Source organism: Larus michahellis, chromosome 1 (assembly GCF_964199755.1).
Source record: "Larus michahellis chromosome 1, bLarMic1.1, whole genome shotgun sequence".
NCBI lineage: Eukaryota > Metazoa > Chordata > Aves > Charadriiformes > Laridae > Larus > Larus michahellis.
In genome coordinates, this window is record NC_133896.1 from 146837322 (window position 1) to 146859417 (window position 22096).

General features: G+C 46.3%; 1 protein-coding gene and 1 long non-coding RNA gene across 2 annotated transcripts in view; one reads left to right on the forward strand and one right to left on the reverse strand.

The window, feature by feature from the left end:
* Positions 1 to 4628: 4628 nt before the first annotated feature.
* LOC141751100 (uncharacterized) lies at positions 4629 to 19143 on the reverse strand. The gene is made up of 3 exons (XR_012589862.1): positions 18920 to 19143; positions 16814 to 17561; positions 4629 to 5501 (listed from the first exon to the last, which is right to left on the reverse strand). It is a non-coding gene; the product is annotated as an uncharacterized LOC141751100 (long non-coding RNA).
* Positions 18367 to 22096, forward strand: part of ZBED1 (zinc finger BED-type containing 1) — a 55607-nt gene continuing 51877 nt past the window's right edge. The window contains exon 1 of the mRNA XM_074607367.1: positions 18367 to 18952. The gene's annotated coding sequence lies outside the window, so the exon portion shown is untranslated. The remainder of the gene's footprint in view (positions 18953 to 22096) is intronic.

The following is a 22096-nucleotide window of genomic DNA, read 5'->3' on the forward strand; positions in this document are numbered from 1 at the left end:
ACTCTCCTCTCCACGAAGGGAGGCACTGCTGCAGGAGCTGCTCCCACCACATCGTGTCCCCCGGCGAGGGAAAGGAGCTCTCCTGCCATGGCGCAGGAAAGCAACCACTGCTGAGAGCTGCGTCTAATGGGTTTGGGGAATGTGACTCGGGAGTCAACCGGGTGAGTGCCCTGCTGAGGGACAGACATTACGGCAGCTCGGCTAGCGCTGCCTGGGCTCCCCCGTCCAGGTCTTCCAGCAGTGTTTGCTGTTGGCTTTTCTCTAAATCTATTAAAGCCACTAGTGAAATCCTATTAGTTTCCCTAAGAAATTCTCACCTTGCAGCCTTCTATAGTAGAGGAACGTGCACCGTCCAGGGTCTATCCACTCTCAGTCTTTTTTTCCTCCAACTTCTGCTGTTCTCTTTAATGTTCGGGCAGGAACGAGAAATATTTGCATCATATCTCTATCGAGTAGCCTCTTCTAAGAACACCATACAATTAGTGCACAGGGCAACATCTGTTACTGATCTATTAATAATCATAACAGTAACATTAGCAAGTAACTATCAAGCACAACTACAGAATATGAACACATGATCTCACCTCCAAGCTAAGAATCATATGAATGACAGTATGAATAATATCTAATAATAATCTAGCTACTAAAATCATATCCCTACAAAACTAAACAGGCTTTTTTAAAATTTTATTTTAAAGACTAAGTCCAATTAAGAGCACTCCTTATGCGTTTAGGAGGTTGGAAGGAGCTTAGGCGATTGCTGTGGCACGTTCAAAGTAAATCAGACTGTTAGGGTCTAATATTTACACTTCACAATTTCTGGCTTACTAAGTTATACTCCCAAAGTAAATATCATTGCAGTATAAGAAATTATTTACAAAAGAAGAGCTAAGGAAAGCTATTCCATCATTTCTGTTTTCATCAAGGTGAAAAAATACAGTCTTGCAATCATCTTATTGGGCTCAATCCTATGTTCCATTAGCAGGAAAATTTCCCTTTGAAGTCAGCACAGATTTTGCTTTCGTAAGAGAATTTTGTATTCTGTAGCAACACCTCATCTTGCTATCAGTAAATGCAGTGGGAGACATGCTTCTGAAGGTAATGGTAGTAAAAGATCGTCAGTGGTGTTTCATAATGTGCTACACCAGCAGGAAAAGAACCATCGATTTTGGGAATCATGGAGGTCTGCATCAAAAAACAGATTTGCTTCTGGTAAAGAAATACATGGGAGTGGGCCTGAAATTCAAGCAACTTCAAAGAAGTAACCTGCACCGCAACATACAATGAATGTTAGACCTTATGTGTTTTAATAATCCCCATGAGGACAAATCAACTGATTGATTCAGTGATTTCAGCGTTGCAGTTAATGTCAATATGCAGGCAATATAACACCTTAAATTGCCGATTTTTAATTTTACTTATATATTTTTTATAAAACTCCCTTTGTCTTCCCCGGAAATGTCCCAGAAACTACTGAAACCTTTTTTTTTTCCTAAACGACAGATGTTTCGTTTGACCAGGCAGCAATATGCTTTTCAACTTTTAATTTGGCAGGAAGCAGGAGAATTCTCAGTTTTAGACAAAATTATTTCAGTTTTGACTGTGACTTGTTTGCATTTTCCTACTTTGAACTCTTTCATACATGCTAAGCAAAGCTCATAGATGACCTTCTGAAATATACTGTAAGTCCGATTTGGCAGTTAGAGACAGCATATAACTCCAGAAACACCTCTTTGGCCTGTATGGGTTAGTATGTGAGACTATCATCTTTCCCCCTCCTGTCACATACAAAAACCCTTGGAGCTCTCCCTAGAGATGTTCACAAGGTGCAATTAGAGAGGGGCGGTGCCTAGATCTCACCAACTCTTCTGCATATTTCAAAATTACAATATTGTCTCTGGACTTCAGCTGGGGAAATAATTTAACTTCTCACAATTTTTGTCTTCGGCATAGTTGATACTCCCTAAATAACTAAAAAGATCAGCCTAAGAAGCTATTGGCTTAGAAGAAATAAGAAATGAATTAACAGAAGTGTGTTGCAATGTTAATCACTTTAGTCATAAAATTCTTCCAATTCTAAGCTTATCCAAAAAATATACAATATTCATCTGAGCAGATACAGAATTCCAAACATCCACCTTTTCCATAAATAATTGGCAGAGCAATCTACCAGTTGTTCATAGTTTGTTACAGACATTCCCAAATGCTCATAAAATTTGTTATAAGACTGGGTGATTTTATAAAATCGATCGATACAAAAGAAATGTTCACAATTTATTCTTCAGATAGAAGTGTCATGAGTTTATAGAGCTTCGACCCTCATAAATTTGGAATTCATGACAATTCATGAGCTGAATACCGAGATTAAGCATGCAACACTAAGAGCTGCTTTCAGGATTCAGCACAGTTTCTCCACAGCTTTATTCTCCCCATGATTGCTTACTGCCAAGCACCCCTTTACTGCCCGTCCCCGCAGCGGGGCACGCAGGTGACAGTCACACAGGGCTGGACATGGGGGCCACATCTGGACTGTTCACATCGAACGCACCTCGGGAATATTTCAAGCCATTGCGTAGGTTGTTAAATATTTAACTGTTTCAGGGCACGCTTTTAGCCTGACCAGGTGCCCAAGGAATTTGCAGGCATGGCTCCGGGATCAGCACTGGCCACGGATCAGTCCAGAAATGCCGGGTGCGTGTAACCACCCTGCTGCCAGTGACTGCAAGCCCAATGGGCACAGCCCTTCAGTGCCAGCTGGCCCCTGCCAGGGAATAGTCCCCTGCATATTTAACTTACTAGCACAGAGGAAGCTTTAGGGGCAGCAGTACAGCTAAAATAACTTTCCTGTCAATCAACAGTCAATGAACAATTTAGCGAAGATGAAAGAACAAATCTAACTTTTACAACCCAGTTGACTTCACACTTGTATTAATTTTTTCTTTCTAAAGTAACCATTACAGCATTTACTGATTTTAGATCCTTGGTAGAACAAAAGCAGGTAAAAAGGTCTGTGCACCTTCAACCATCTTGTATTTGAGATCCATGAAAAACTGTACCTTTGAATTGGTGCCGATTCCCATTTTTCAGTTGCTGTCTCTCGCAGCACAACCCCAACAGACTCTGCTGCCACATAAACGATGCACAGGCCCGGCAGCGGTACCGTACAGTGGGGAAAACCAAACACCTCATGAGGGAAGGAGGAGGGAAGCAGGAAAATGCACGAAAAGCAAGGTGTGCAACACAGCGCAAATCAGCTGCGCTGACGTATGAGCTGTGGAGTGTCGTGGTTTCAGCTGGGATAGAGTTGACTTTCTTACTAGCAGCTGGTACAGCGCTGTGTTTTGGATTTGGGGTGAGAAATAGGGTTGACAGCACAGTGGTGTTTTTCACTTGTTGCCAGGCAGTCAAGGCCTTTTCTGCTCCTCACACCGCCCCACCAGCCAATAGGCTGGGGGCACACAAAAGGTTGGGGGGGGCCAACAGCCAGGACAGCTGACCTCAATTGACCAAAAGAATATTCCATACCATGTGACATCATGCTCAGCATATAAAGCTGGGGGAAGAAGAAGGAAGGAGGGACATTCAGAGTGATAGTGTTTGTCTTCCCAAGTAACCGTTACGCATGATGGAGCTCTACTTTCCTGGGCACGGCTGAACACCTGCCCGCCGATGGGAACCAGGGAATTAATTCCTTGTTTTGCTTTGCTTGTGCGTGCAGATTTTGCTTTACCATTAAACTGTCTTTATCTTAACCCACGAGTTTTCTCCCTTTTTGTCTTCTAATTTTCCTCCCCATCTGAACCGGGGAAAGTAAGCAAGCAGCTGCGTGGTCCTAGTTGCCGTCTGGGGCTAAACCACGAAACAAGTTCTGCATCATCTGCCACTTCTAACGTACGCCCTATGGGACTTCAGCTGGAGCACTGAATCAGGATCTTAGCACTGTCAACCACAGTGCCTTTCCCACAAAAAATTCTCTCCACCTTCCACTTGAGGGGACACCCCACAGGGGAGTCAGGGTGAGAGCTCAGCTGGGTCTTGGGGAACGCGTGGGCCAGGGGAAAGGGATCAGCCTGACCACGGTCCCTCGCGGACCAGCTGCCACTGACAGTAGGATTCATGGAGTTGGGAAGTGGAACAACTGAGAAGTAAATCTCAGTAAATTTTACTCACCATCCCTTCTCTCCAAACTTCTCATGGCTTTTTCCCTCCCAAGCAGAGACTGCTTTAGCCCTTGGCTTCTCAATTATACCCAATTGGAAGTCAGCCACCTGGACTGGTCATGCTGTTCTTCCAAGTGTATATGGCAATCTAGTGTAGGCATCAGGAGCGTGATTCATCAGACCAAGGGTGGACATACACATCTGAACAAGCTGTCTAGACTCCATTTATCATTTACTGAAACAGATACTTCTACCAAGTGACTCATCTCACACTAAAGCTGCTCTCTGAAATGAATGGTACGCCAGAAAGTGCGCATTTCCCTCCGTTAATTGCAAAGAGAGTTCAGATGTGCTTCAGACATGGCCACAATACTACAGACACCTAAAGTTAATGAGGTGAAGCCCAGTCATTGTTGCTCTATATAGGGAATAAAGTAATCCAGAAATGCGAATATCACAGCCCAAGATATGTTGTAGCTGGATTAATATAATCAAAGTTTTATTTAAAACAGCACTGTAGTTCCCATAGCATGTTTCAGTTGTCATTTAATACAGTAAATACAGTTGAATGAAATACTAGCATTTGTAGTATCTCTCTTAAGTGTCCACTTGACAAATCAGGATGTACCACAATGGGAGCATGAGATACTACATAGACTTTATGTAATTACTTCACAGTTTAACCATCGATTTCCTCAGGAAACACTGTCAATCTGTTCAGGCCAAAAACTATCCCTTTCAAATGCAATGTGCTATGCTTAAATTACAGGATTAAAGATTTGTCGTTATTCAAAAATGTTCACTTGTTTAAACCTTTAAAATACCGATCTCATTTGACCTCTAACATTTATAATCAGCTTTATATTACGTTTGTGCTATATATCACTCAGGCCACTACCTTACCCAGTAACGCTTATGGGCTGAATAGCAAGGTACCTGGGTGATGGAACTTACAGACCTGGAACAAGAGCAGTATTTGCAGGATCAGTCACCAAGACTCCTACCAGATAAACTGAAGGCAAACCCCCTTCCAGCTCGTTTGGTTCTGCTGCACAGGAGGTGCAGGGTTGTTCAAAATTCGTTTCTTGCTAGAAGCAGGTGTCACCTTGCCCATTTCTAGGCATCAGCTACGCCTCCTTGCCAAGCAGAAAGCTCATAGTCCTTGTAGCCTTTTGCTCCCTCACAGCTTTTCGGCCTGGGAAGGCTGAGCCAAGCAGCTGCCCCCAGCCCCAGGGAAGAAGCAATGGTGAGCAGTGGTATTCCAGGAGACTCCCAATCTCAAATCTTCTCTTCACCGCATTAAAAGTGCAAGCGTGGCCATATGTGTCATTTTTGAGTTTCCTGGAACAGTACAAATTTACAGAGACACATAAGGAACACCTTCAGATCAAAGTCTTATTTATCCACTTATCCACGGGTACAAACCACAAGATTTAACAGGTATAAACCAAAAGAAACACCCTACTGGATCACACCAGTGGTCCCTCCAACCAGTATTCTGACTCCAGCAGTGGCAGCAGGGTACGTTATTTAGAGCAAGTATGTAAGCCTACCATTTTCCACAGTCTGTTCCCTCTCATACATCCCAAGAACTGAGTCATTTCATTTGGAAGTTGAAGTTTTCCCTAGTGTGGCCTCCTCAGCTTTTCTCCCGAGGTGTGCAAGGATTTTATCGCAGTGCTTGTTTTCTTGTTGAATTGAGGCAGTTTACCAGGACTTCTAATACAATATTTTTAACGATATAAATACAATGATGCTACTACTGTATGAGTCCTGGAATGCCTATACCGTATTTAAAACAACAGCAGTGTTTAGATATGTTTTCCTTGACCTGACCTCCAGCCATTCATTATAACCTTGAACACAGAGCATCTGACTCTGCCGCTCTCTCTCCACACCAGGAGATACTGCCTGCCTGCTGAGAGCATTTCGTCTCTATTTCCTGAGATGCCTGTCAGCACCCACAGCCTTCTTTCTAGCCTTAGCATCCTCCTTTGGCTTATATTTAGACTTTGAAGAGTAAATTGTTCCTAGTCTGCCAGGTATCAGAAAGGGATATTCCCCGACAAACAGCATCCTCGTTGTATTTTCGAGGATTCGGGTTGCGTTTTGCTTTTCTTGCTGGCCCTGTTACATCTTCCATTTGACTTAACTCTCTGTGCTGAGGCAAAATAATACCTCATCAGTAATGTGAGTATGCTATTAAAAATATTACACACAGTTGCCTTCTTTGTTATAGGTTGCAAGTCTAATGGTGTTCTATATCATCTTCCTCAGGTCTTGGATACTAAAAGCTCTTGGTTACTGTGAGGATCTCAGCTTTCACTGCAAAAAGGGGGAATTTCTACCCCTCCTTGTTGCAAAGGAAAGCTTGAAAACATTATTTTGTCAAAAAAAAAAAAAAATCTGGAATCAGTTTAATATAAAATGCAGGCTCATGATTTTTGTGATTATACATCACTTAGGCAGGGGCGGGGGGGGGGAAGAGACACCGATTCATTATTTCTGCATGTTTGCAAGTGGCAATACCGACTGTGGAAATTTCATCTTTGGGAATGCTTTGTCACCGATGTCCTCAGAGCGGTAATAACACCGTTCTCCCATTAGTTTGTGTGAATAAGAGCAGTCCCACAGTCTAATTCATTCTCTCTGCAGCTTTGGACCCTGATCTTGCAAGCTGTATTTTGTACCCATGAAAAGCGCTGCAGTGATATGCAGCAGTGCTATGCACAGGTAAGAAGCCCTGTCTGTGCAAAATAATACATCCTGCAGCTAAGCAAACTGAGTGCAAAAATTGGGAGACATTTAATTTAGCTACATGAAATTTGCCTTTATAGAAATCACAGTATGTTCAAACTCTGAGTCATTAAAACAGAAGACAATGTAATACAGAATTCCTGTTCCCTAATTGTCATTTACTCCAAAAGTCAAAGGACGCACCTCTGCCCACACCCTCCCTCCTGAAGACACACAAACACCAGCATAGAAATAAAAAGAGGTATTTTAATGGGAAATATGAAAGGCTGATACCTTCCTTTCGGTCCCATTAGGTGGAGCTCTCAGACAACAAGAAATGAATTAAAAAAAATAACCCAGCAGGCACCCTTAGGAATTATTAGTACTGTACTATGCAGGTATTTTTCCCTGCCGAGAGCTCTCTCCTCTTGATAGAATTCATTTGTAGCCAACTAGAAAGCTTATTACATGCTTTCAAAGCTACTATTACTCAGCAACCTGCCTGTACAACTACGTTTTCATTAACTGAACGCATTACCAAGATCAAGCTGCAAACTTTGGAGGTACGTGTTACATCAGTGGGGTCAACATAAATAATAAATAACCAGACCGACAGAGAAATAGTTACGGAAATAGAGAAGCAGAGCAGCTAAAGAATTTAAGAGCAATACATAAAAATCAGAACATTCCAGCAAGTGCTCGACCTCGCTTCGATTAATGATAAAAGTCCCCTGACGTTAATGGCGCAGGATTCAGCTGAAAAACTGGCCATGCAGACACAAAGACGTAATAGAAATGGAAATGGCAGAATGTTTGTAACCTGATTTTCTGATGCTTTCCGGTTCTAGTTTCTACTCTTGTTTTGATGTCATACTTCATGTATACATTCTTACAAAGTTTTGGGGCAGCTCTCCCAGTTCCTACGCAAGGGGAAGGACAAAGATAACCCTGTGTAAAGTACTCTACAAGTAAAGGGCAGAATGATGGGTGCATATTTGCAAGGCTATTGGCTCTTACACCAGTTGTTCATTATGTGCAGTAACTCAGCAATGTCAAGATTTTTGCCGATAAATGGCTGTGGTTGGCAAAATGGGAAAGAGGAAAACAATGTTGTGTAGACAATTATCAGAATTAACAGAAATTAGCAGAGATTGTCCAGATATATATGGTAGGAAAGAGTCTGAACTGGTTCCTGTTAGACTCTACGCCTTATTTAAGAGAAATGATGGACTCAATGTAATCGTTTCAACTGTGATTAAACCCTGCTAGTTTTATCTTTTATGAAGGCAAACATGACACTTTTGTAATTGACCCTTTCAATAAAGCTCAGCCTCTCTCCTAGCTTTATCCATGATACAAAAATATGATAGTCTCATGAGCATTGAGGTACGGTGCTGGAAGGTGATTTTTATTTTGTGTTTGAGTATCATCCACCTAGTTCCAGGTTTTGCAACAAAACCTTTTGCAAACACTTGAACAGTCTGAAAGTCTGTTCCATTTTCAGACTTCTTAAAACCTGAACTTGCACCCAAAGTAAACACCATTTAGCATCTTGTGCTAAAATAAATACGATGCAGTGCCTGTGAGACATGATCGTTTCTATGTTGAAATCACTTGACCTCATTATTTGATGGGCTTTAATTTTACACACTTCTCCTACTAATATGGACTGCTGCAATTAAGAATAGTGTCTACCCCCTAACAGTGAAGGTTTCTCCCTCACTTCCATGTTATTCTGCTCTGCACATTTCCCCAGAGGAATGTTCTGTGATCAGGATGATCTTTTAAGCTTTTAATTTTTTCCCACTGGAACTGCCCCAAACCAGCCGCTGACATAGAATCATAGAATCACAGAATATGTTGGGTTGGAAGGGACCTTCAAAGGCCATCTAGTCCAACATGAGAAAGGTGCCACAGGTCAGAATCTGACCTTTCCTTCTTGACACTGACACCATGGACCAAGATTGATCTGGTCATACTGGGCAACACGCGCTGGTTCCGGTGGCTGCAGCTGTAGCTTCTGCAACCTGTTACAGATGCAGAGGGCATAAAAAGCCAGAGCTTCAGAAGCACATCTTATTTTTAACTTCCCCTCACCTGCCTTCAGGATGGCTTTAATGACTTCAGCACATGTACACAGTTTTCAAGTTCTGCTCTGAGTCTGTTCCTCTTTCAGATGGTACTATGTATCTATGGTGTGGAGATGCTCCATTCTCTGTCATGTATGGCTACTCATAGCCTCTACTGTACTCATCCTGAGACCCCTAACTCTAATGGAGGGAGTTATTATTATCCCTATTTTACGCCTTCAGGCTAGTGACTTCTTTAGCGTTATCCAGGCATCCTGCAGCAGAGTAGGAAACTGAACCTGACTCTGGCACATCCTACCTCTGCCCATTGACTTTCAAGGTGACATTACACAAATAGGTGAGCACAGGTCTGATTTAAGCTCAAGAGAGAGAACAAAGGTTAGGGCAGTCTTACCCCGCTTGCCTAGATACCTGAGAGAAGCAAGCAGAAGGGCCAAGACAGTGGAGAGCTGAAGCACTCAGTGCCACGCGGTGCGCGTCTGATACAGTCCTGTAGGCAGAGAACACAGCTGGTAAGGTTCATCTAGCCAGGCATCTCAGAAGCACCATGCCAATTTTCCCAGTGTGAAACAAAAATCTCCCTTCAAATCTGAAATTTCTCCACCAAGAACTTCTTTTTAGGAGATGAGTGGTTTTTACTGGAAATTTTTACAGCAGAAAATTCTCAACTATCCACTATACACCCCCTTAATTCCCCTCCATCTTCCCAGTGCCCATGCCCCTGAATGGGCAAGAATGTTCTCTTAGCCATGATTCAGTAGTTCCCTAAAGTACAGTCTGGTTAAAAGACAGACAATCTATCTTAACTACTGAGATTTCCATAAAGTTCAATTAAAAGTGTCAAGCTATTGTGACTAGCTTTGTCAAGATGTGGGTGACAAGCTCTGTTGCACAGCAAAAACGTGCTCGTTTCACCAAACGCTGGGGAGGAATGTCAGGGTGCTGCTTCTCAGGCGGCTGCAGGCACACAAACCTTCTGGCTGTAGCTCCTCAGCTTGATCTGACCCATGTGCCCAGAACTGAGTCACCTCTTGGAGAGGGAGAGCCGGAGAAGACGGCCAGGGCAGGTGCTCGGGGCTCAGAAGGAAAGCAGGCTGATCTCGGTAAGAAAACTAATAGCATTCACACAGCCCAAATCCCGATGTGTCCCTGATCTCGCTGCATCGCTCTCTTTCTTTCATTCACCTGATCCGGACAAGGTGCTTTGAAGAGAACATAAATGCACTTCTCTTGACTTCTCTTCGTCTATCCTTTTGGAAAAGTGCTCAGTGCTTGCACAGTGTATCCCAATATGGTTTTCTTTTTGAATATCTATTTCAGAAAACACACCCCTACTGCAGCACAGTGCAGCCTATAGCAATGAAGAGGAATAATAACACAGTCCTTAAAGACAGATCAGGCATTCTAAGTGCGATACTTGGGTCAAACTTGAATCTGAAGGGCTTCTATATTTCATCAAAAAATTATTTTCTCGCAGTCTCACAACAGGTCATAGGATGTTAGAAATTTCTGCTAGTAATTATGTGGGAATAAATTTGATTAGCTGGATTCATTATACTTCTTAAAACCAAACTTTCGCTTGCTCCGAATAAATGCAGCCTCCTATTAAGTAATAGTCCCCTCCTATTACGCTTCATTATGACCTCATCCTGACAACGGCCGCGTCAGAACGTGACGACACAACGGCCGTGTCCACTGTCAAACACAGGTCCTTTGCGAGGACCCGCAGATGCTGTGACAAACACAGCTGCTCAGCCAGGTTACACGCTTCACTCGGGACTGATCTGTTCAAAACCTGGTAATCCTGCACATTTGTTTAAACAAGTGGCTCTGGCACGACCAGCCCTGACCTACTTTCCCCAATGCTTCACTTGTTCCACACACGTCGCAGCTTTCCTCCGACCAGCCTTCAAACGCAGGCTGCCTTTTGCTGTCTGTTGGCAAAATGCTCGAAACAAGGCCGGGGAGGGGGCTGGGGGGAGGCAGACGCCAACAGCACTCTGCTGCACAGAGCAGAAAGTACGACATTATCGCCAGCACCCGGCAAAACCAGTGGTAACCCCTCCGCTCCTTGGGTCAGCTGGGGATTCGTTTCCCTCAGCTGGCTGCTTTGGCTTTTTATTGCACAGAAACAGAGGAGCAAGTCCAACATAAACGCCCGACTCTTGCAAAACGAAGAATTCTGTAGAAGAAAATACGCAATTAAAGGGTAACGTGTCTAACGTCTCTTTACTAATAGCAAGAGGTAGATGGAAGTCAAAACTAGCTCACTCCCTGCAGAGTACATCTCTCTCCATCTTTAAATAGACCCACAATAGAGCCTTCTGTTGGTCACATTGATCTCTTTCACATTGCACATGAGCTATCATTTTCGTTCAGGACATTTTTCTGCTCTTTAAATGACAGCTTGATTGTTGGAGCCAATCTCCATCACCGCAAAACTGTTCATCTAGTGGTACTGGTGAGTGGGGCTATTAGTCCCGAAGCCCTCTTGTGTGGCCGCTGGCTACAGAAAATGATTTTAAGTTGAATGGAGCCAGTTTTGATGTCCAATATCCAAATCTTTACCTCAGAAGTGGTTCTCTAAAGGTGCATGTCAGAACAGAAAGCTTCCCCCCCCGCCAGCTCTTCCACTGACCTCCTCAGTACGATGTCGGGCAATTCCTAGATGCTTTGCAAATAGCTCGCCTCTGGTTTTGGTTCCCAGCAGAAATTTTTCATTCCAAACGTGTGGTATAAAAGGACAGTTTATACTTCAGTGCAAATAAAAAATCCATAACTCAAGGTATTGGTAGAATGCTCATGTAGGAGAGTGTAGGATGAGTTAAGGGAAGGGAAGGGAAGGGAAGGGAAGGGAAGGGAAGGGAAGGGAAGGGAAGGGAAGGGAAGGGAAAGGGAAAGGGAAGGGAAGGGAAGGGAAGGGAAGGGAAGGGAAGGGAAGGGAAGGGAAGGGAAGGGAAGGGAAGGGAAGGGAAGAGGAAGGGAAGGGAAGGGAAAGGGAAGGGAAGGGAAGGGAAGGGAAGGGAAGGGAAGGGAAGGGAAGGGAAGGGAAGGGAAGGGAAGGGAAGGGAAGGGAAGGGAAGGGAAGGGAAGGGAAGGGAAGGGAAGGGAAGGGAAGGGAAGGGAAGGGAAGGGAAGGGAAGGGAAGGGAAGGGAAGGGAAGGGAAGGGAAGGGAAGGGAAGGGTGATGTCTAATTAATTGACTTAGTTCTCTCTGCACTAAAGGATGAAAGACTGGTTAGCATATCTGAAAAGAGTCAAACAGAAAAATCTTTATTGATCGACTTCGACACTATTGTATCAGGTAGGAAGGAGAAGGCATGAAAACAAATCTCTTTTGGAATCTGATGGAAACATAGCTGGGCTATATTAACTACCTCTTTGGATGGACATGTGCCTAACGTAAGCTCTCCTCTGTCCTCTGATACAAAAGGCACGTATCAAAAGCGCTGATGGACAACTAGGTCAGAGATGCCGCCTTTGCCCCTCCTTTTCCTGAACTCCCTTGCTGAGTTTATTCCATGTTTTCAAATTCCTGCAGATAAAACCGAAGAACAAAAGTGCAGCTGGGGTTTGCGCAAGTGGCAATTTGAAGAGTACCTTCATTCTCTAAACAGCTTGACTTTTCTCGTCAGGGAAGCGTACCTGTCAAACCACATGTTCCTCCTCCCTGAGCTCCAATAACAGGTGGCTGAAATCTGAAAAGGGCTGATATTCCAGAACATGCCGTATTTAGCGAAGGTACATTCACAACAATACAGCAATGCAATCATATCCACATTCTCCTCCTCCTGGACAGCAGAATTAAGTAAATCACCCAAACTTGGGAGAATCAGTGCTACAGGCAGGAGCAGGACTGAACTTTCCCGAGTCCCAACCCCACTGCGTGACCACAGGGCCATATAACTTGCTCTCATGCTCTGCCAGGACCGTCCCGAGCTGCTCTGGCGGACAATGACATCAGGAATAAATCCATCTGGGATCAAACACAGCTTTAGCTAGATACAGAAAGAAATTCAGCCTGGGGAAAAGAGCGAACACGTTCCCTATGGCCAGGCCACGCTTGTTCCTGCACCACCACACGGACCATTTTCCCTCTTTTTCTGGGAGGGCGTGTCAGGTTCGGATTAGGAGCAGCATAAGGACAGCCCCAGCAGTAAGTGTGTGAGGGAATAGCACAAACACCGCCCCAAACGTAATTGCCTGTGCCATGAGCCAGATGCCCTGCAAGATGCCTAAGGGGCCTCTGAGTAAACCCAAAGGCAAAAAGAATCGTCCGTCCTCATTTTCCTTCTCCCATGGAAAGGTAGGAGGGCTTATGTTGACGGCTTCAGGAGAATCTGGGAAAGTAAAGCAACCTGATTTTGTGTTCTGATTTGAGCCTTCGATTTGATAAAGATCCATTCTTACAGCCTTGTGTTGTTTTAGTCGCTTTTTCTTGCCTTTTTTTTCCCAAACGCTCTAACCTGGAAAGTGGAACTCCAGTACCCCAGGAGGGTATTACTGACGTGATGCAGCATGACAATATCTAACTCCTGTCTCCTTCCTGCATTTCTACTCTTGAGTATTCTGTAAAGAACATCTTTTTTTCAGAGCTGTGTGGTGCCGAGGACTCATTTCTTCTGTTCTTTACTGTGGCCAATAAGTTTTTCTTTTCCCCATAAATGACCGTTACTCAATACCTCTCCTTGCTGTGAATCTTTCCAAACTGTAAAGTTTTACACCGCCTTACATTAAGCTGCGTCTTCTGAATAATGCAGGTGGGTTATGAACCCTTATATTTTGAGTTTTCTCGTGACTTTGGGTCATCCAAACAGCTGAGCAGAGGGAGGTCCATTAATTAGCATCATTGAGACCTTGTTTTCTGGCTCCTCCTTACGAGAGGGAGATTTGTTTTGTTTGTTTGATTGCTCTTCATGCCGCATGTTCACGTCTGCCCAGGCTTTTATGCTGTGCCCGTCCTCGTGAAACGTGAGATGACTGATAACTCTCTTCTAATTCACAGAAGAGATAGTGTCTCGGCAGCAGCACATTTTGGCCTAAAAAGCAGTGTTTGAGGCCTGACATGTAATCTATGGATTTGTCCAACCTAATTAGTGCCACTTGAATCAGTGTTTTTATGATACAGGCACACATCCACTCAGAAAATCACTAAAGCTACAAAGTCTGCTGCCAGGCAGTCGTGGTCACTTCTGGCTTGAATATGATTTGAAAGACGCTCTAGAGTTACAAGGCTCTGAAACACACCATCAGCCCCTTCAACAACGTTATTTTCCTATGACTCTGTTCATAGTCAAGTACTCTTTTATTAGATTAGACTCGTTTTCACTAATTTCATTGTACTTTCTTGTAATTGGGTAAAATTCTGGTTTTTTTGAAGTCGGTGATAAAACTTCTACAGCAAAAAAATACTGACTGTATCTATTTTTAAGACAATAGACTGAGAGTTAGGCTAAATTAATATGCTTTGAGCACTGTGCAGCAATGCCAGACAAATTGCCATACTCAAGCTCGCTTGTTGACAGTTGCCTTTAGTATTTCCAACACTTGTGTCCCTCTTTAGTGCAAACCCATTCCAGGAACAGTTGGCCATGTGCATTCACTGGGCATCTTAGACATGGTTCTGACACTCCTTCTCCAAGGAATTGTTCTGTGAGTCTCAAAATCATTCTAATAAACCAGAATATACCTCCTTACGATTTTTTTGCATCTAAAATTCCCATGAAACCATTGAAAACTGGACATGCAATGAAAGATCATATATAGAAATGACCAGCCTGTGTTTGTATATCTGGACTGGAATCTCCTACAGCTAATACCAGTGTAAATCACAAGACTTTCACTGACACCCCTGAAGTTTAGGAAAAGCAACTGCCCTAAAAAAGAAAGGGATTAGGGTGGCTGGATGTTTCCATTGGTAAAAGAATTAAAAGATGTCATTTATTTCAACCCGAACTCACCAGATTTCTTCCTGATCTGTCCCTGCCTTCACTGCAAGAGGAAAATACACTGGGTTTGCATTGTTGCCGGTTGCGGATTTATGGTGGGAGAGGATTAGTAGTTATGACTCCTCCAATGTTGGCACAAGCCTTACCCACCACCACAGACCACCATTTGTTCCCGTCTCAAACACCACAGCCCATTCCCGGGGATTCCGTGGCTTCGGATCCCCTCCCAGACCAGGGACGTGCTGTGAGCTGACAGGATTTGTCCCCATTAGTGGAATCTGTAGCGACATAAACTGGGCAAGCCTGGGAATATAAAACCGACCCGGCTTTTCAAATAGGTTATAGCCGGTCTGAATAAATGCCCTGGCAGGACTGGACAGCCCAAAGGGTGCTGTGATAATTTCATACTGGCTAAGGTTGCCTGTGAATTTAACAAGAAACAGTCCGGTCTCCTTGTGTCATCTATGTTGCATAAGCATTCGGTACATTAGCACGGGATTTAATTTGGGCTTTTAAAGCCGCCTGCGTTAGCTTGTGACTGTGGGTCTTTTCACCCAGCTTTTGCAGACGTGTATTTGCTGCAGCACATTTTCAAAGGGAATTGAGAAATAGAAAACTAAAAGCTACATGTATTAGTATTCCTTTTTAATTTAATATCAGCTTACAAGGTGGAAATTAAAATGATTTTTCTGTCACTGTTATCTCTCTTCACTTGGCAAGATCAATTTCCTTCTTCCCCACTGCTTACTAATAAGACATCTGAAAACTAAGATGGTTTTTATGTTTACTTCCTTGTTTAAATCAGCTTTCTCAACTAAGGACAGCTTTGGCAATATATTTGCTTTTTAACTTGTGATTTCTGTGTTGGCTCAGACTCCGCCAGTGACAGAACATCAAACACGGAGAGGCTATATATTTTTAATTACTCAGGGATGCCCTTGTGCATAAGTACATGCAAATTAAACAAGCAGAATTCAAAACCTGTTTGGAACAGATTGCACACGTTACACAATCAGTCACATTTTGGGCTCAGAAATGATGGTGCACTATTTTGCTTCTCCTGCTGACAAGTACGGAGGTATCAGACATGGCTCAGTACAGAGTCGTGCCATCGCTACTGCTCCGTCTGACACTGCTGGGTTTGGTACCACTTTCTCGAGAGCTGGCAAGCCAAGGCAGGCGGATGGCAAGGCACGAGTGCTCGAGTGTGAGAATCATCTGAGCAACTAGTCTACGTGGAATTACACCTTCCTACAAAGGCAAGACTAACGCCCAGCAAGACGATTAGAAAAAATATGACGGTTTTGATGTCTCAAAGAATCTGATGTAAGCACCTAACCGCCTGCCTCCAGAACCTAGCCCTCCTTGGCAACGGGGAGGATAAACTACTGAGCAAAGTTGTTGCTTGGAGTCACAGCTGCATTTTAAGAACTTGGTACTTGTACCCCGGTAGCATTACAGCACCAGCCAAGATGTAATTATTTCCAAAGAGTTCAGTGAAAATCTCGCCACGCAAGGCAGTCACACCAAAAGGAAAAGAAAGGAAACATGGACATCTGCATATTGCAGATGAGGAACTAAAACGCTAGAGACAAAGGCAGCAGGGTGGGTATCCCTAAGGAGCTGACCGTTCGTCCTGCACGAAAAAGCTGAGCTTTTTAAAAAAGTCGAGTAATGTGTCCTGTAACACATTCGCTTGGGATATTATCTCATACCCTTTAGTCATTTCACTGTGTCAAAAATCTTATTTATCAGCCTAGCATTTCTTTTTCATATTTTCTTTCCATTGCCCTTTCTTAAATCCCCATGCTCAGCATTAATAAGTTTTTTTTCCTCTAGGGTGTTTATGCCTGGGAATACCTATATAGCATTATCTTACCTTCTTCCTCTCAAACTTGATTATCCTTTGTTTATCCAGTTTATAGGTATTGAAGTTTTAATCTTTCCTTCTCCCTCTTGATAAAGTTGCTCTTGTCCTTCTCGGGGGGATGATGTCTCAAGGGTTCTTTCAGCCCTATCTTGCAAGGTTCCGTGACTTTCTTCTGTGTTTCTGTATTTTTGATACTGTTGCACCCAGAACTGAAATCCAGCGAGTACCTTCTGTGAAGAGGCACCTGGCTTTTGCTCCCACTAGACATCCAAGGTGACAACCCCTAGCATTGCACCAGAAGTGGCTTATGCCGTACAAGCGGCCTGTGTCCCACCGTGTGTGCTCTTGCTGGCCATCTGCATGGCTGACCCGAGGCAAGGGCGCCTGCCATCTCTGCTTGCCCCCCAACACAGGGCTGGTCCTGGGGCACCTCGTTCCTTGCCATGGAGCCAGGTCCTGGCCCGCTGTGCCGGGCTGGCAGGTGGGTGTCTGGAGACACTTCAGGTGGTGAGCACCATGGCTGGCGTGCCTGTGATGTGACACTTGTATGGGCCCCTCTGGCGCTAAGGAACTCTGGGGCGACCTGAAGGCTGCGCCGGAGCTGCTGTTAGGGGTGAGTGTTCAAGCGATGGTCTTTCATCCGATTTCCATCTTCCTGTCCTATTTTTGTGCTATCTGTCCTGTGGCGCCTTTGGTGCGTGTACTAAAGGCCACAGAGCCACGGGGGAGTTCTTGGCAGGTTGTGACCCATGCTGACCTGCCAGAATAAAAAAAAAAAAAACCTTTTAATTTTATCGGGGATGGGAAGGGTGACCTTTCCGCTCAGGAAACAGGGACAAGCCTCGCCTGCCCTCCCCACCCTCAGGTCCAGCCTGTCTCCAGTGGGCCGTGGGGATGGGGGAGATGCCGAGTGGGGGCGGTGGGGGGTGGTCGGGGAAAGGAAACCCCTCTCCTTCGCACCACCCTGCCATTACAACCACGGCACGCACCGGGGCGGCGGGCGGGAGGAGAAGGAGGAGGAGGAGGAGGAGGAGGAGAAGAAGGAGAAGGGGAGAGGTGGGGGGGGAGCGGCGGCGAGGGGAGGGAAAACCTCGTCTGGGCGGATCGCACCAGCCGGCGCGGTCCCAGCCCGCCGCGGCCGCGCTGCCCGCGCTGCCCGCGCAGCCGGCGGCTCCCCCCGTCCCCCCCCACCCCCAGCATCCCCTCCCAAGGGGCCGGGGGCGGCGGCGCCCGCCGCGTCCCACCCGCAACTTCTTCCCCCCCCTCCTCCCCACCCCTCCCCCGTGGATGGCTTTCGTCGGAGACCTGCAGGGCAGCCGGGCGCTTGACACCTGTCCCCCATGGGCCACCCCCGCGCATAAGTTTACCGGCGACCGCCCCCCTCCTCCCGCCGCAGGGCGGGCTTGAAGCCGCGGCGGGGGCCGCGGTGCCCATGGCCGGGCGCCCCGCGGGGCCGAGGCGTCCGTGCGCGCCGCCCCGTCCCGCCCGCCGGGGAGCGCCGCAGCGGGGGCGCTGAGGGAGGGAGGGAAGGAGGGAGGGAGAGAGGGAGGGAAGGAGGGAGGGAGGGAGGGAGGGAAGGAGGCAGCCCCCGGCAACACCGACACCGGCTCGGCGCCGGCCGCCCGTCCCCGCCGGGTCGCTGGCGGCGGCGGCGGCGGCGGCGGGGGCGGTGGCGGGGCCGCGGGATCCGTCCGCGCTCGCTGTCCCCGTGTAGTTCCCGCGTCGTCTTGTCCACGGCGGCGGCCCGCGGGTGACATGCAGTCCCTCATCTCTCCGGTGACCAAGGCTATCCTGGTGGCTTTGTTCATCTTCGCCATCCTGCTGATCCTCTACGTGATTCTGTGGTACATCTGCCGCGATGTGGATTGCGACCATGGGATCTGAGCGGCGCGGCGGGGCCAGGGCTTAGGAGCCGGGATTCACCCCGCGGGGCCGGGAGCGGCAGCGGCAGCGGGAGCCCCGCCGGGCGGCAGCCGCCGCCACCGCGGCCGGAGCAGGGGAAAGGGAAGGAAAAAAAAAGAGGAAAAAAAAAAAAGGAAAAAAAAAAAGAAAGAAAAAAAGAGGGAAGAGCCGAGCCGAAAGAGGCCGGAGGACAACTGCGATCAAGAAACCAACCTGAGCTTGACCTTCAGAGACCAGGGTGACCCGGTGAGTCTCCGCTCTCCGCGGCGCGGGGGATGCGCGGGTGCGGCGGGGCTGCCTCCCTCCTTCCCTCCCTCCCTCCCTCCCTCCCGCCCCGCTCCGCTCCCCTCGCAGGCACACTCACACACTCACACGCTCCTCACACACACGCACAGGGATGTGGCACACGCTCCCCACGCCGCGCACACACACGCAGAGACAACAGCCAGAGCCCGGCAGATGTGCGTGACTGAGCGCCCGCTGCGCGCAGGCATGCCCGTCCCCAGGGGACAAGCAGGACCCGTCCTGCTGGCCGGGGTGAATTGTGCCTGTCCCTCCTCCCCGTGTCCCCCTTCCCGCTGTAAATGCATCGAGGTGACAAAGGCGCGAAAAGCAGCGCGGCGGCGGGAGCGGCGGGGCCGGGCGCGGCGCGGTGCGGTGCGGTGCGGTGCGGGAGGGCGGCGGGCGGCCGCCGCCGCGCTGCCTTTGCGGCCCCACATTGGTATGCAGGCGGTGGCTGCGCCGCCAGGCAGACCGAAAAGGTGAGCCCAGGGGATAGAGGGGAAAGCCTGAGCTTTGTCAGCCCCGGGGGCAAAGCGGGGAAGTAACGGAAAACGACGGGGAAGATGTCGGGTACCCGGCGGGGCACCGGCAGGCAGACTTCGGGGAGGGAGTGCGAGGCGGGATGAGTTTCCCCTTCCCCGGGGCAGGTTGGTGGAAGGGAGGTGAGGGTGATAACGGAAAAATGTGCGTGGGAAGTTGTGGATGGCAGCGGTCCTTGTCAGGTCTCACCGACGCTGGGTTTCCTACATGCTACTCTCTGCAAAAAGGGTTAACGCTCAAGGGTTAAACACGTGCCCAAGCCTGGCAATGTCAGAAAATGTTGATAAAAAAGTACGCAATCGATGAACACATATGTGCCGAGCACGCTGGGACACTCCAGGGGACGTATCCTGCCCGGCCCTTTTCCCACCTGAAAGGATTTGTCGTTGGCTATTGCTGCTCCTATCGTTTGGTTGTATGGAATACTGGATGCTAAAGGGGAGAGACAGCAACACATTGTGTTTGAAGTGAAAAAGACCTACTGAAAGAAAACTGGTCCTAAACACTCAGGCTGTCGATGTTTCTGTCCTTGACAGACAAGCTCCCAGCAAACTCCAGCTGCATGCGTTATCCCTGGCGGGGATGGATCCGGACTCCGCAGGGCGCGGGTGCACATACGCCACAGGGAATAAGAGAAAAATCAAATTCGGTTTTAAAGGGAGGGGAAACGGGGGACGTAGCCAAGTGTAAAGTGTAGTTGTGTGATTGAGGATGGTTTGACATTGAGTGTCGGTGACCGAAAGCTCACCTTTGCAACAGGGGTCTGCGTTTGGAAGGAAACTGTTCGGAAGTCGATTGTCTTGCCATTTTGGGTTGTGCTTCTGTTCAGATTGTGTTTCGAAGGGCTTTTGACCTGACTAGTTGATCAAACATGACATTACCGTTAACGCACCCTACTAATGTGATTATAGCAGCAGTGACATCAATGTTTCCTTGCCCTGCAACTACAGTAGTGATGCATGTTTACTTCCCCCGTGCACACTCTGAAATGTCTGTTACTCAACAGCTCTGAAAAGCAAGGGAAGAAGGGAGGAGGAGGGGGAAGCTCTTAAAGGCATTTAAAAATGGCCATAGCTCTGTTTTCCTCATGCGTTTAATTATGTAGAAATAAAATAACCTGCAATTCCTCTTCTTTCTTTCTTTTTTTTTTTCCAGTTTCACCAGTCGGTGAACTTGTTTTTAGCTAAGTGGCAAAAACCTCTTCACACTTTGACATGTCAGGTTGTGTCACATGTTCCCTTCGGAATTAACAGCAGCGCGCACCTTCTGCCCCTCTCCCAGCTGGCAGGAGCTAGCGGGCGACACGGTTATAGAGGCTTTGCCATTTAGTGTTAATTATTTCACGGGAAATGGTATTTCAAACCGCTAGTTATAGAACTGGACAGAACGTGGTAAATAAAAATGCTTTTCGTGAAACTTGAAATGTTGACAGATATGTGTGCATCTGATTAAATGCCTGAAGCGTTGATACGACCGAACATATTTTATAGTACCCGTCACAACTAATGTTAATCAGCTTAATATTTGCAGAAACTGTGAAATAGTCTATTTAGTTATTGTCTGACCATTAGTGTTCCCGGCTGGCTCATTATTATTTTAAGCATATAGTTTCTAGGAGACAGGATGTAGAAAATACTTTTTTTCTAACAGCTTTTATTCTAAATAAGGTTAATATATATGTGTTTATTTACAAATATGTATATATGCATTTGTAGAAACACTAAGGGGTATTTTGCAGCCTAGCACAACTGAAAAATAAGCGAAGCAATGATTAGCAGTATCACATTTGATTTATATTTGAAGTCACGGATACGTCGGCGCTGGATCGATACTACGTGTGTTCATTATTGTGTATTAACAAATGCAAAATCCTGAAAATATGAAACCCACCTATTCCTATTGCATATAACAGGGTGAAATCCTGGCCTTGCTGAGGTCAGCGTGGAATTTTGCAGTTGGTTTTGACGGAGTCAGAAAAATATTGGGAGATTTGCATGTGGATTTGAAAGAGCAGGATGTTACCGAAGTAGAGAGAACTACTGAAACAGCCAACAAGGCCAAGTCGGTTACAGTGGAGTGTCTACAAACCTTATTTTTATATTTATTTACTTGCTTACTCAGAAGTTTGGTGACAATTTTGTTTCTATTTAGTTTCATTAGGTGCTTCTGCCCCAATTCAACAATTATCACCAGATTGCTCTCTCCTAGTATATTCTAGTGTTTCGGAGGTGATAGCTGAATATCTGTGATATGCGACTGAGGCGAGGAGTGCAATAGTATCAGGTAGATATAGATCACCTGTAAGCATTTTTTGCCATAAGATGGGTTGTAACGTCATGAGTAGTGCCTTTCTTCAAGGTAAAGGCAACCTGTTGTCATGTACCTATTTGAGACAAGAGAAATCTTTACCATATTGCAAAAATTGGTAATGTCATAGGCTGAAAGTGTGTTACTAGTCCAAAAGCAATTTAATAGGCTATTCAAGCATCGTGTAAAAGGATATTTCAACGCTTTGCCTTTTTGTGTGAAAAAGACTGTGAAGAAGATGCCACTGCTTCATCAGCAGAA